Source organism: Plecotus auritus, assembly GCF_963455305.1.
Source record: "Plecotus auritus genome assembly, chromosome: 5".
In the NCBI taxonomy this organism is placed as follows: Eukaryota; Metazoa; Chordata; class Mammalia; order Chiroptera; family Vespertilionidae; genus Plecotus; species Plecotus auritus.
In genome coordinates, this window is record NC_137776.1 from 141,408,345 (window position 1) to 141,422,277 (window position 13,933).

Here is a 13,933-nt window from a genome sequence, read left to right on the forward strand (position 1 = left end):
ATCTCATAGGCTGGGCAGTTCACACAACAGGAAAGCATTGCTCACGGCTCTGGAGGCTGGAAGTCCGAGCGCAAGGTGCTGGCCAATTCCGTCTCGTGAGAGCCCTCTCCTTGGCTCATGGAGGGGCCACCGCCTCACCGTCTGCACGTGGCCTTTCCTCAGTGTGTGCACCTGGAGAAAGGGGGAGGGGTGAGAGAGGGAAGGAGAGACAGAGGAAGGGAGAGGAGAAGAGGGGGGGAGAGAGCACGACAAAGAACACGCCCTTCCTCTTCTAATGACACCACAGACTTTTTCAATTAGGACCCACCTTTATGACCTCATTTAACCTTAATGACCTCCTCAAACTCAGTTCCAGTCCAGGGTGCTGGGTGGCGGAGCCTCTGCCAGCAGCTCAGCGCACAAGGTGGGGCCCACCCTGACAGGACGCCCTTCCATCCATCGCAGGGCCCCTCATCCCCACGCCCCACACCCTCTCAGACCGGGACAGGGACACACACCAGTTCACCTCACGTGCACATCTTTGGGGTGTGGAGGGGAACCGGAATCCCTGGAGAAAGCAAACATGAGGAGATAGTCATACTGGGGCTTAGGGCTTCAACAGGAATTTTGTCAGGCGGGACACAATTGAGTTCACAGCACGCAGATATGTCATTTAGGAGCAATTTTTATTCCCAAGGTTCATTCCAGATTGGATGGGGCTAACTTTTAAAGCAGCTGTTACTGATGGACTAAGAACAGTATACACAAAACATCTGCAACTAATGGTTACACCTTCTCAAAACTCTGGTTGCTTCTGCTATGCTGCACGGAATTCCCTTTCAAGCCGGTATTTGGGGTCCTGCACTCACTGTCACTGCAAATCTTTCAACACTGGCCAGCAAAATAGTAGCATTAGCTGGGAAGAGGGAAAATGTATGTAGGTATGTATGTATGTATGTATGTTAATTCTCACCTGAGGATATCCTTCCCATTGCTTTTTCAGAGAGAGTGAAAGGGAGAGAGAGAAAGATAAAGATAGGTAGATAGATAGATAGATAGATAGATAGATAGATAAAAATTGATGTGAGAGAGACACATTGATTGGTGCTGTGCCCTTGACGGGGAATCAAACCTGAGGCCCTTTAGTGCACAGGCCAACACTCTAACCACTGAACACACTGGCCAGGGCTAAAATGTCTTCTATCAGCTGTTGAGAATGGCTCAAGCAAAATCCAGTTCTCATGGATACCATGATCTCATCGATTTTGCTTTAATAAAGCATTAATTTCTCCAAAGTCTTGTCTTTTATCCCGTTTGCAGTATAAGTTAAGAGCAATTAAAATCAATGACTTGCTTATTGCATGGTATCGTTTATCATAAATTTGCTGCCTTTGCTATCTGTAAAATGTCTGTTGCCATTGATAAGATGGTGAAATCACAAATCCTTCATCTAAGACTGTTATCTAAGGCCATGCTTGTGTTCTTTTTTATCTAATTTCCTTAATTATATGCGAATGTGCTAGAAAATGGCCAACTGAGAAAGGAATTTTTGGACCACTGATTGTCAATCATGGATCATCTCTGTTTCCAATTTCTCTCTCTTTAAAGCATAACAGATCCCGAGCTTTGCACAATAAAGCCACAAATGGGACTAAATTATGCTGAGCAAAAATAAATTCTTTTACTGAGAATTTCCCAGGAGTTTTGATATTTTTGACTCTTGCTCACTAAATATGGAAAAGAGTGAGACACCATGAGAAGCAGGGGGGCTGTTCTGCTTTTTTTAGTCCTTTTAAGAAATCATTTCATCCCTTTAATGCTGTGTTCACAATATATCAGAAATTCCCTCGATGTAGAAAAGTCACAGCCCCCTGCATGGTAGCAGTTCTGGAGATGTTCTCTAAGTTTCCATTTTTATATACAGAAGAAATCTCTGTGAATTATAATTTTTATTTTCTAGTGGTCTGAATATTGCCCAACTGATGGAAATGGACATTTCACAACGTCTTTCATTTTTCAGGAATCAAACCCCATTAGATAATGTCTTTTGTCTCCAAGGCTCACAGTATTATCCAAATTTATTGGGTATGTCAGTGGAACCGTGGTGGGAAGTAGTTCTGCACAAAAGCGAGGGAGGGAATTTTGTACTTCTTTATAAATGTGTAGGATGCCTTTTTATGAAGGGATAGACATGATCAGGAAGTTCATGTAATGCAGTTTATCCGAAGGATATGATTGTGGAAATCAGGAAGACCTGGAACAATCTGAACAGTTCAATGGTGCAGCTTCACCAAAAATGAATGCATTGTTCATTCATTTGTAGGACTCATCAAGAACTTCAGTGGTTTGACAGTAGTATCTATCCAACAACAACCTGGTGACCTGCAATACTCCCGATTCTTTCCTATCTTTCTCTGGTGCCTCTTAATGTGTTTCCCTAGTCCTTTTGGCATGTGCAGATTTGTAGCAGACCTAGAGGTTTGGTCAGATGGTTCGTCTTCATTTTCTTCCTCTTCTCCTCCTTATTCTTCTTGCTATGAGCTCAGAGTTAGTGGTGTATTTTTTGTCTGGTTATCTTTCCCTTAGTGTTGTGAGTAGCCATTGATAGTCATTGTCTGAATATCACACACACACACACACACACACACACACACACACACACAGTGTGCGCGAGTGCACCAGTCTTAAAACAATAATACCAACACCACAACCAATGACATAATTACTAAATATAGTTGAAAACTTTTTTTTCAGTTCTATATTATAAAGTGATTTGAAATAGTTCATCTCTGTGTGGTTATGCCACCAACAGGACACATAGGTTTATTTGCTTTATTTTGTTTCTGATTTTTAGGGTTGTTTTTAATTAATTGTTATAATTATGCAAAACAATAAATAGATCTAAAGTTAAATCTACAAAAGAAGGTATATTCAAAGAAGTTGAACTCTTTCCATGTTCCTACCTCTACCTATAGCTTCCTCTATCTATAGGTAACTTTTAAAAAATTATAGCTCATTATTCCACCTAAGAATATAAGCAAATATGCGTATTTACTTTCATCCCCCTCATTCTTAGAAAAATGATATAGCACACATACCCTTTGCCCTCTTTGCTTTTTTGTACTTAACAGTCTATCTAGAAGATCACCTTTCTGTGGCCTAGATAGTCCACATTCCGAAAAGGGCATGTTTTTAACTGCTCATGCACTATCCAGACCTTTACAGTCTTCAAGACACTTTCAGAAAAACGTCATACACTGTTGGTGGAGCTGTTTATTGTTGCAATCACTTTGAAAGGCAATTTGGCAAAACCTAGAAAAAATAAAAGTGTGTTTCTACAACCCAGCAATTCTCTTTCTAGAGAAACTCTTAATGTTGACGCATACACTATCATTTATAGTAGTGGCAATAAAAAACCTTAAATGTCCATCAAAAGAAGAATGACTAAAGTAAACTGTGATATAATTAAGTGATAGAATGCTATACAGCAATGAAAAGGAATGAATTAGGTTAATATATAATGATACATATTTCAAAAACATAATTTTAATAAAAAACAGATAGTTGAGTGAATACATTGATGTGTTACTTATATAAAATTAAAACCTACAGAACAGTACTACATGTTATTTATGCTACATAGAGAGTGACAGTATTAAATCAGGAACAAAGGTGTTTTTCTCTGTGGTGGGAACAGAGAGTTGTACTTAAACTGAAGTGTTTTTATAGTGTTTGCCTCTCTGTTTCTCGGCTAATTGCTCTGCTTTGCTTAGGTTCTCCTCTACGAGTTAGCATTGGCTGATTGATTGATATTTCTACTTTGATTCATTTTTGCCAAGAAATAGCAAGAGAAATGTGTTTACCATGCTGGGCAGCAATGCACCCTGGGCAACCAGGGTGGAGGCAGCAATGGTAGTTGAACACCAAGGTCATAACTATTTGGTGATCTCTGCAACTTTCCAGAAGGAAGGTCTTGTTGTGTAAACATGTCAGATCTCTCAGAACTACATGAAATCAGTTCCCGAGATTGCAAAATATCAGTTAGAGTGCTACGTGTTCTGTGACAGTGTAAAGTGCACGTTTTCATCATTGTAGAAGACAAAAACAAAGCAAGACCGAGCCCTGGGCAAGGGCGGGCAGGAGCCGCCGTGTTCTGGATTGGGAGGAACAGTCTTGCTTGACAAGAAATGAGATCTTGGGCTACAGGACATAAACTGGCAGTCCACAGGCATTTTTGTTGAAATTGTTTTGGAAAACATTTTTGCTGAAATTTTGTTGAAAAAATACGAAAAAAAGCTCATTTTAAAATGTCTCAACATGTAAGTATTGGGGCATTTCGCATTAAAGAAATCCAGATATCTCAGTTCTCTTGGAACATCAGAATATTTTGTCTTTCTGGGCCCACCGTGCAGCTTGGCAGGAAGCACTTACCTGGAGGGGCTGGCCCTTTAGTGGAACATGTGCTCCCGGGCCCAGCACAGTCCCCACCTGACAGTGACATTTACGTTACCTGCCTGACGAGCACATTGATAATGCCTGGGTTAGGGCAGCAGATAATGGCATTGTATTTCTCCTGCTAACACCTTTTCCTCCTTCCAAACATCTCAGTCATGTGTTTTCAACTTTATTTATTTATTTAAAGATATTTTTATTGATTTCAGAGAGGAAGGGAGAGGGAGAGAGAGAAACATCAATGATAAGAGAGAATCATTGATCGGCTGCCGCCTGCATGCCTCACACTGGGGTTTGAGCCCACAACCCAGGCATGTGCCCTGTCTGCAAATCAAACCATGACCTCCTGGTTCATAGGTTGATGCTCCACCACTGACCCACACTGTCTGGGCTCAATTACATTTATATTGAATCTCAGAGGACTTGCAAGTCAGGGCTGCTAGGGCCCCACCATCCTTCCTTGGGGCTTTGTTTTATGTGGGGGTTGGGCAGTGTGAGTCAATTAAACTTAAGCTGGAAGGTCCTGGAAGCCCTGCTTCCTCAGTGGCAGGACGATGGCCTCCGTGCTCATCCTTGGTGCTACGTGGGCATGAAAGATGGCCGAGGAGGAAAAGCAGAGTGCACCAGGCAGCCCAAAGCAAGTTTTACAATTCTGAATGTAGACCACACTCTATTATTTATAACACCCACAGCAACACGTCCCAGAGAACTAAGTCTAATTAAGAATTCCTGCTTATTATCTGTGAGAAAATAGATTGTGATGAGTCCCAGACCCAATCCGTGCCTATGGCATGGGGTGGGGGTGTGAGGGGGAGGGCTCACCAGGTGGTTTCTCTCAGAATGAGGCGAAAGAGATCCAACAACAGGTTCAAATAGGCCATTTAATCAAAAGGACTTATTTCTGCAAGGCAATGCCTCAGAAGACTTCTTGTACAACGCCGTGGGTGGCGGTGGGTTCAGATGAGTTGGTACCAGTGAAAAAGCTCCCGTACAATAGATATTGCTGGACTAAGTGAAGCACATGCAGCCATCGCTGGACTTTCTCCATAAAGTGGGCACATGCATGATGTGAGCTGAGGCATGCCAGGAAAGCAAGACCCAGAGGGTACCCACCACCACCACCCAAAGCTTCCAAACTTCGTTTTCTGTCTCTGCTTCTTCACCTGCCCAATATCACCTCATAGACACAGAGAGTCATTCCTTTGTACTCAGGCACTATCCCTAGGCATTGCCTTTTTTTGTAGAAATATCTTTGGGGCAGGCTTTTAAAAAGCTTTTAAAAATACATTTACTGTCTCTGCCAGGCTCTTTCTGAAGCATGAATTTATGCCCAAGGTCACATAGCCAGTAAGTGGTCACCAGGATCGGAGCTCCTTTAACTCCAAATTCATTGCTTTATGTAGTGGTTTTTCATGTATGTTCCTGTAAATCCTGGAGTGCTGGAGACCCTTCAGTGAGTCTGTGACGTCATAACTATTTTCATAGTCATGCTAAGACAGCATTTGCCTTAAAAAACAAACCTCTCATTCTTTAATGAATGTATGGTGAAGTTTTTCAGAAGCTTAATGACATATGATCACAGCAGATCCAAGGCAGAAGCAGATCTGAGAATCCAGCTGCCTTCTATTTAAGCTAGACACTAAAGAGGTTTGAAAACGTATAAAACAATGACATTCTACTCACTATTTTTTTTTTGTGTGTGTGTGTGTGTTTTTTGTTTTGTTGTTAATTTTGGAACTCTTTGGAATTGTCAATAATTTTGAAGAGGTAAGCATCCAGAGATCACAATATTTGAGAAACACTGCCATGTGGCACAGTTAGCATGGTGCCTCGCTCTCTTCATCTGAGTATGGGCTGGATTATTCTTCCTCTGAGATAGTTAGTTAGAATGGCATGGGGTGTGAGAGTGGGGTGGGGAGAAAGGGGGCTCTACCCACGGAGGATGCAGACTTAGACATGAGGAGGTAGCAGGAAGGTCTTTAGGAAGAGGAGCGGGCACAGGGAGGGGAGTGAGGAAGCACTGGGAACAAGACTTTCTCCTTGCTCAGGACTGATACTATGGTATCATGATAGGAACCAAGACCTGGTTCAGAAGACCCGCTTTCGCAAAAGCACTTAGAAATGCTGTGATCTGGGCACATCACTTACCTTCACTGGGCTGTTATGCTCCTTGGACTAAATCAGTATTTTCAACCCAGTATGGTGATAAAATAATCCTATATAATAAAAGAGAAACATGTAAATTGACCGTACCTCTGCTACGCTCACCAGGAGTGAGTATGCAAATTAACCTGACAAAGATGGAAGGTTAATTTGCATACACAGGCGCCAGGCAGAGAGCAGAGCAGGAGAGCCAGCAGAGAGTGGAGCGGCTTGGGGAACTTGGCTCCCCAAGCTGCCAGAGAGTAGAGAGGGAGAGCTGGCGGCTTGGAGGACTTGACAGAGCAGGAGGCTGTGGGACGAAGACAGAACAGGAAGGGAGCATCAGGAATTCTGGGAATAGTAGTTCTGGTGGCAGCCCCAGGACTGGAAGCAGAAGCTCAGAGCACAGGGAGCACCAGGAATGCTGGAAATTGTAGTTCTGGTGGCAGATGGATCTCCTAGACCAGTGGTCAGCAAACTGCGGCTTGCAAGCCACACGCGGCTCGCAAGCCGCTGTTTGCTGCTCTATTGACTAATGAGTTTGCCGACCACTGTCATATACTACCTTTTACCTTTTTGCACACAATATGCCACAATTGCCTAATCCTCACAGCTTCCAACTACACGGTAACAGTTAGTTTAGTCCAGTGGTCGGCAAACTCATTAGTCAACAGAGCGGCAAACCACGGCTTGTGACCCGCATGTGGCTCACGAGCCATGGTTTGCCGACCACTGCACTAGAGCAAAGTGAGCCTGGAGCAAGTTACTGTTGCGGTAGGGGATGGAGGGAAAGCAAAGGTGAGAGACATAAGTAAAATCAGAGTGTCTAGGAAAAATTAAAGGGAAGATATCCTAAAACTTCCAGGAAATCTCCACCAATGAAGCAAAGGAAAAAAAAGCCTTTATTATTCTGTGAGCAACAAACCAAACTGGGTTGGGGTCTCAGACAATTCACTCATATGATTGCAAAGACGGACAGAAACTCCCAGATTGGAGAGGGCTCCCCTGAGGGCTCCCAGATTGGAGAGGGTGCAGGTCGGGCTGAGGGACCCACCCCCCATGCACGAGTCTTCGTGCACCTGGCCCATAGTAGGTAATAATACCTATAGCAATAATGAATGCTAAAATAATAGACAAAATAGCAGAGTTTGTAAATAATAAAACATTAAGGCATGTTTAACATCATCTTCTATCACAATGCCGCTCTACTTGCTTGAATTCTGATGTGCTTTCTTGACTGGGACTCCTATTGGCCCAGAAAGGCTCAGCTCAGGGAGTGTAAGTTACCGTAGCAGAGAAGAGAGGTGAAGAGCCATTGAAAGGAGGTGACATAGTAAGGTTCTCTTCCAGTTCAAAATCTCTAGAATCCTAAAAAAGTGTTTGGGGCCCATCCTGTAGACACATGTCCTCAAAGAACAGAGAAGAGCCTACTTAGAAGGAAGGTCAAGAGTCATGAAACATTCCAGCCACAGCAACCTGGGGGTATTTCTCAACTCAGTCACCTGATATTTGTGCTTTCTTTTTTAATTTTTTTAAAATATATTTTATTGATTTTTTACAGAGAGGAAGGGAGAGAGTTAGACAGTTAGAAACATCGATGAGAGAGAAACATCGATCAGCTGCCTCCTGCACACCCCCTACTGGGGCTGTGCCCGCAACCAAGGTACATGCCCTTGACCGGAATCGAACCTGGGACCCTTCAGTCCGCAGCCTGAGGCTCTATCCACCGAGCCAAACCAGCTAGGGCTGATATTTGAGCCTTCTTGAGCAAGAGATATAATCGCTCTGTGAAAAGAGGGTAACAATACTCACTTTATAGGGTGATTGCAAGCTCTTCAATGAGAAAACATGCATCAAATAGGCTGGCTCACAGCCAGCAGTCAATAAACATTGGCCTTCTTGTTTCTCCACATGCACAAATAGAGAACTGAGAGGTATGACATGGAAGGTTTGTCTTTTTTAGTGCCTCTGAATGAGAGGGAGGGCTGCCTCACAGTGAGGTCTGAGCACTTAGATGCTGAATAGGAGAGGAGGCACGTTGGTAATTCTGTATTCTGTAGCTGAGCAGGTCTGGACCTGCCATCTTGGTGACCTCTTCCTTCCTGGCCACATGGAATGTCTCCTCATTCATTTCTGTTCCCCTGGGTCCCACTTCCTGGGAGACATGATGGATGAACCACAGCCAGCAAAGACTTTGCTCCCCATTTATCATCTTCTGGCTTGCTTAGTGGAGCTATTTGCTTCTCAACAGGTGAGTTGGATGAGATAGATTACATGTTGTCAAAATAGCAAGTAATGGGAAGTTGTGGTCATTCCTTTGTGATGTAGAAGTGGGAAACATTTAAGCATTTCAATTTAACTTCACAGCAAGCTCAGGAAATGGATATTTATGATTCCCAATCCTCTCTCCCCTATCTGTTTTACTCATTGGCTTTAAAATGATCACAAAGAGTGCCTTACTCAGGCTTTAAAAAACAATACTCTTGGCACGAAAGTATTTGGAAAAGACAAAGTAAACACCGACTGGAATGAAACATTATTTTACAGTCCTTTGTACAAATAAACATGGCAGGCAGAGATCTGAGAAGATGTCAGGATTCATTGCTTAGTTCCATTAGATGAGCTCTAATTGAAGAGCCGCCCTTTGGCAGCCGAGAACATAAAGAGCTATAGAACTCCAAACACACGGTTTGCACACACTCTGAGAGGCAGGGGCGTGGAAAAAAGCATGGGTTTTGGAGGCCAGGAATTCTGGGTTTGAACTGGGGCTCCACTACGTACTAGGTGTGTAACTGGAAATGCCTTTTAACCATATTGAGCCTCAAATTTTCTATCTGTAAGTTGGAAGTAATAAAATGTACCTCGCAGAACTGTTTTGAAGATTAGACACAATGTATATAAACTGTCTTATAATAACAGATGCCTAATAAATGGTAGCTCGGACGATGAGGACGGCTGTAGCTTGTGCTGACAAATGGGGTACAATTACTTTAATCAGAACTATTTGCCCTGTAGGGTTACCCCAAAGTACTCTTTCATAAACATATGCTTTTCAGTTCTGTCCCCTAGTGTGGCTGAAAATTACTAGGTTTTGGGAGAGGTTTACATAATTAATTGACTAGCTTAACATGTATAGTCAGAAGCTGCATTACTAACCTCAGGAAGAAAGTACATTAACCACTACAAAAGCATATGAGCATATGTATACTGTGTAAGCATAAGACCAATTGCAGGTACCTTATGGATGGATAGTATATGAGAGGCTCCACAATTAGTATTTCCCCACTTAGAGGTTTCAGCAATAAATTGGAAATCACTAAAAGCACCCCTGAGAAGGAGGGAGGTAAGTACCTTAGAATCACTTGTGGGAGACACTCTTAGAAGGACACATTGTCTTTGAGTCACTGAGCTGGTTTCCCTTAGAAGGATGTGCAGGAAAAGAGAGCATCATCAGACTCACTCTTCATAGTTATAATGGAAAAACCACCTGCTACCTAATGTGGGTCTTTGGGAAAGGAATGGAGTTAATTCCATCACAGAGTCCATGAGGTAGAAGATGACAGAATCAACTGGTATCAGCACTTGGGGGTGGGCTGATGTGCTGCAATGAGTCTGTGTATATCAACCAGAGAACTGAACTGGGGACCTCTGGAGAAGGCACCCAGAGTTCCGCTTAATACTGGTGGGTGGGGATTAGCCTCCTTAGCAGACACAGCAGCCTGTTCTGGGATCTAGACTGAAGTGGTCTGATCTCACGGTGGGCCAGAATTATGAGGACTGTGCAGGGCCAGACTTCAACAATGCCAATGTGTGACAACAGCGCAGTGGTAGTCCTATCAGACCTCATTCTCACTTCACTTGAGTATGAAAGTAGGACTGACCCTTTGGATTAATTCTCAAAGGGAGGGGGGTGCATTTTGCAATCCCCAATGTAATAATGATTTAGTCAAGGGCTGTATTAACTGATACTCAAACCATCAGGTGAAAGATTGTTGGGTTAATGGCACATTCACGTTACCTAAGTGTCACCCCAAGGTTACTTATGAGTTATAGAGGAGAAAATGTATCTTCACATTGGAGATCTAGTATCAAACTCAGCACCACTGATACTAGCGAAATACTTGGCACTATGCACCTCCAGGTGTGATGTGAAAGTATGTAGGATATTTGTGAAGTATTCGTGCCAAAAAGGTTAACCTGAATCTGATGAAGCCTTTACACCAAACGTCTAGTTTACAGGAAATATGGGAACAGAGGTGCATAAACAGGACAGGAAAAAAATAATTGCACAGATTCAGAATATGGGGTATCTTACAAGACAATTGGCCTGGACTCTTGAAAAAGTCAAGTTATGAAGAATAAGTGTGTGCTCTAGACTAAAAGCCTAGAGAGATATGCCAACCAAATGTGATGATTTGGAAAAGAAAACTTAGCCACAGAAGTAAATTTGGAAACCATTGGAAGAAATTTAAATATGAACTGGGATATCAGATGAAATTAAGGATCGTTGCTAATTTCCTCAGGTACAATAATGGTAGTGTGATTATGGAGGAGAATATCATTATTCTAGGGGATAAATTTGGAAGTATATGGATATGAAGTGTTTTCATTATTGCAACTCATTTTTCACATATAAAAAGAATACAGAAGCAAATAGAGCAAGATGTTAATAATCATTGAACATAGGTGGAGGGTATAAGAGTGTTCATTGTCCTATTCTTTCCATGTTTCTGTGTGTTTGAAAATATTCATAACTAAGAGTTAGTGGAAGAAAGAAGGAGTGAGAGACTCAAGAGTCGATACCAGACTTGTGCTAGCAAGATGAGAGGATGCAAAAATTCACTGGAAAAACGAAGAGATGTGACAATAGTTGTAGTACATGTTTGTGGAACAGCAGTTTATAGTGGGTTTAAAAAGTAGCAGACAGCCTGACCAGTGTGGCTCAGTGGTTGAGCATTGACCCATGAACCAGGGGGTCACGATTGGATTCCTGGTCAGGGGGTCAGGGTACATGCCCGGGCTGTGGGCTCCAGTCCTAGTAGGTGGTGTGCAGGAGGCAACCGATCAATGATTCTCTCTTGTCATTGATGTTTCTCTCTCTCCCTCTCTCTTCCTCTCTCTGAAACCAATAAAAACATATATATATATATATATATATATATATATATATATATATATACACACACACACACACACACACACACACACACACACACACACAAAGCCAGTTCACTTAGAATGTCTGGGTGACAGGGAGGAAATCTAGTTATGTGTCAATTCCATAAAGTCACGATGAGAGAGGCTGGTGTTTAGATATGGGCGGCTTTCTTATCAGCAGGCGGTCCTTCACGGAGGCGGGGAGCCTGCTCTGAAGACAAACTGAGATAATTGACAAGACTATTAGTTAAAATTCATTTTAAGGCAGAACTTACAGTTGGGGGGTCGCAGAATCTCTGGTTTGCAGGAGACTGGAAGGTGCACAGTCTGTTCGCATTGCCTTTGTCAGGAATAGATTGATTCACTTAATTCAGGATCTTACTGTCTCGACTCCAGCGCATTTGTTCAGCAGCTGTGGAGGAGGACGGGTGAGCGCCTGCTGCTTCCATCGTGGCTCCTCCAGCTGTCAGCCGGATTTCTTCTGCAGATAGATGTTTCAAAATGATGGTGCCAGCCTGCACGGGTCTCAGAGCTTTAGAGCTGGGAAGACATTTGATTCTTAACCTGGGACTCTTAGGCTCTTCCTGTGGTGGACGAGTGTCTGGGGTTCCCATCCCCTTTAAAGAGTCTCCAAAATCTAACCTCTTTTTTTCCCTAGGAAGGTTGCTTAGTTTCCACAGAGTCTGATAAATGGTTAGTTATAACTCGAGAAATTGCAGAGCCAATGACCTGGTACAACCTCTAAACCCCACATAACAGTGAGAAAAACTGAGACAACAAATTAGGATCAAAAGCAGCTATAGAAATTTTGGAATGTCTGTACACTTTATAGAACTGACCTGGTTTTCTGCTGCTGCAGACTGAGCTAATGGTCCAGTAAAATTGGTTGAATAACACAGAGCCACTAGGGAGCTTTTGCTGCTGGGATAGAAACCCCAAATAGCAGAGACGAGTCTGACTGAAATCCCTAAGAAGGCAAGATAATTTAGGAGCAGTCCCTGCGGTCTCTAGAAGCCAGTGACATGGTGGAGACCAGGCAGATGCTTTTGCATGGATTACATCTGTGTTCTGAAAAATAAAAAATCATTGAGAAATATCTATGTCAACCAATTCCATCCCTCTACCCACTTCCCACCTTTTGCCTAAAATCCTTCACACCTCTTTCCTCTGCCATATTTCTAAATGTCACATTTTTAACCAGAAAACTTCACTTTCTTCTTATCACAGAACAAAGTCCAAACTCTAATCTGGCATTTATACATAAAATGATGAGTCACTTTCCCCCATCTGGGACAGGAGAATAATAATGTCAATTTCAAAGACGTGTGGAGAGGACTAGGGGAACTTAAGGGGCTGTTTTACTTTCCCACCAGCCTCCAATGTGAGTCCTCTGCCCTGATCAGGCTGGTTTCCTCCTGTTCCCCAAGGACAGCCTCATCATTTTCGTGGCTACACCTTTGTTTCTCCTGGGACTCCAGCCTTGGAGATGCCTCTCATCTTCTGTCTTCTTGAGTCCTGTCTATTAGGGCCCAGCCAGGCTACAAATGTGGATCCTTTCATCTGAATCCTAAAACCATGTCTAGTTTGCTCCACGCAGAGGCTCAGAGTGGATGGTGTGGTCCGATTCCCTAGCCGAGTGCGGGAACCGTCCACACACCGCCTTCCTGGTGGCCATTTCGCCTCAGCGTGAACACTTCCAGTGCTGATGAGCTACCCTTGGGCCGCTCATCTTGATTTTTTCCCACAGCTCTAATTAAATAACTACAACATATAATTATATTCTTAGTCATGACAGTCTTGCCTTTTGAATAAAAATTTCAGTCCTTCCAGAAGAATAAAATAGTTGCTCGGAAGGCACTGATTGTATTTATGCCTAAAATTATAATTTCATGACATTAGTAGTTAACCCACTGCTACCACGTTTATTATCTTTTCTTCCAAGTTATACCACTCCTTGGACGAGGCAACTTGCCCATACAGGGGACATGATTGTTGTGACAATGCCTAGAACAGGTCTCTGAACAGAAAGAAGGCAACAAAAACCTCCTAGTTGGTATCTATTGGTGCTTAAGCTAACTCTTCTTAGACCACTTCAGATTACTCTTAAACAGCATGTAAGTTTTTTGGAGAGAAAAAAAAGTTCTGTTGCAAAACTCTTACTCCTTTTGGTGTGTTCTTTCAGTCTTTTTATTATCATATACAA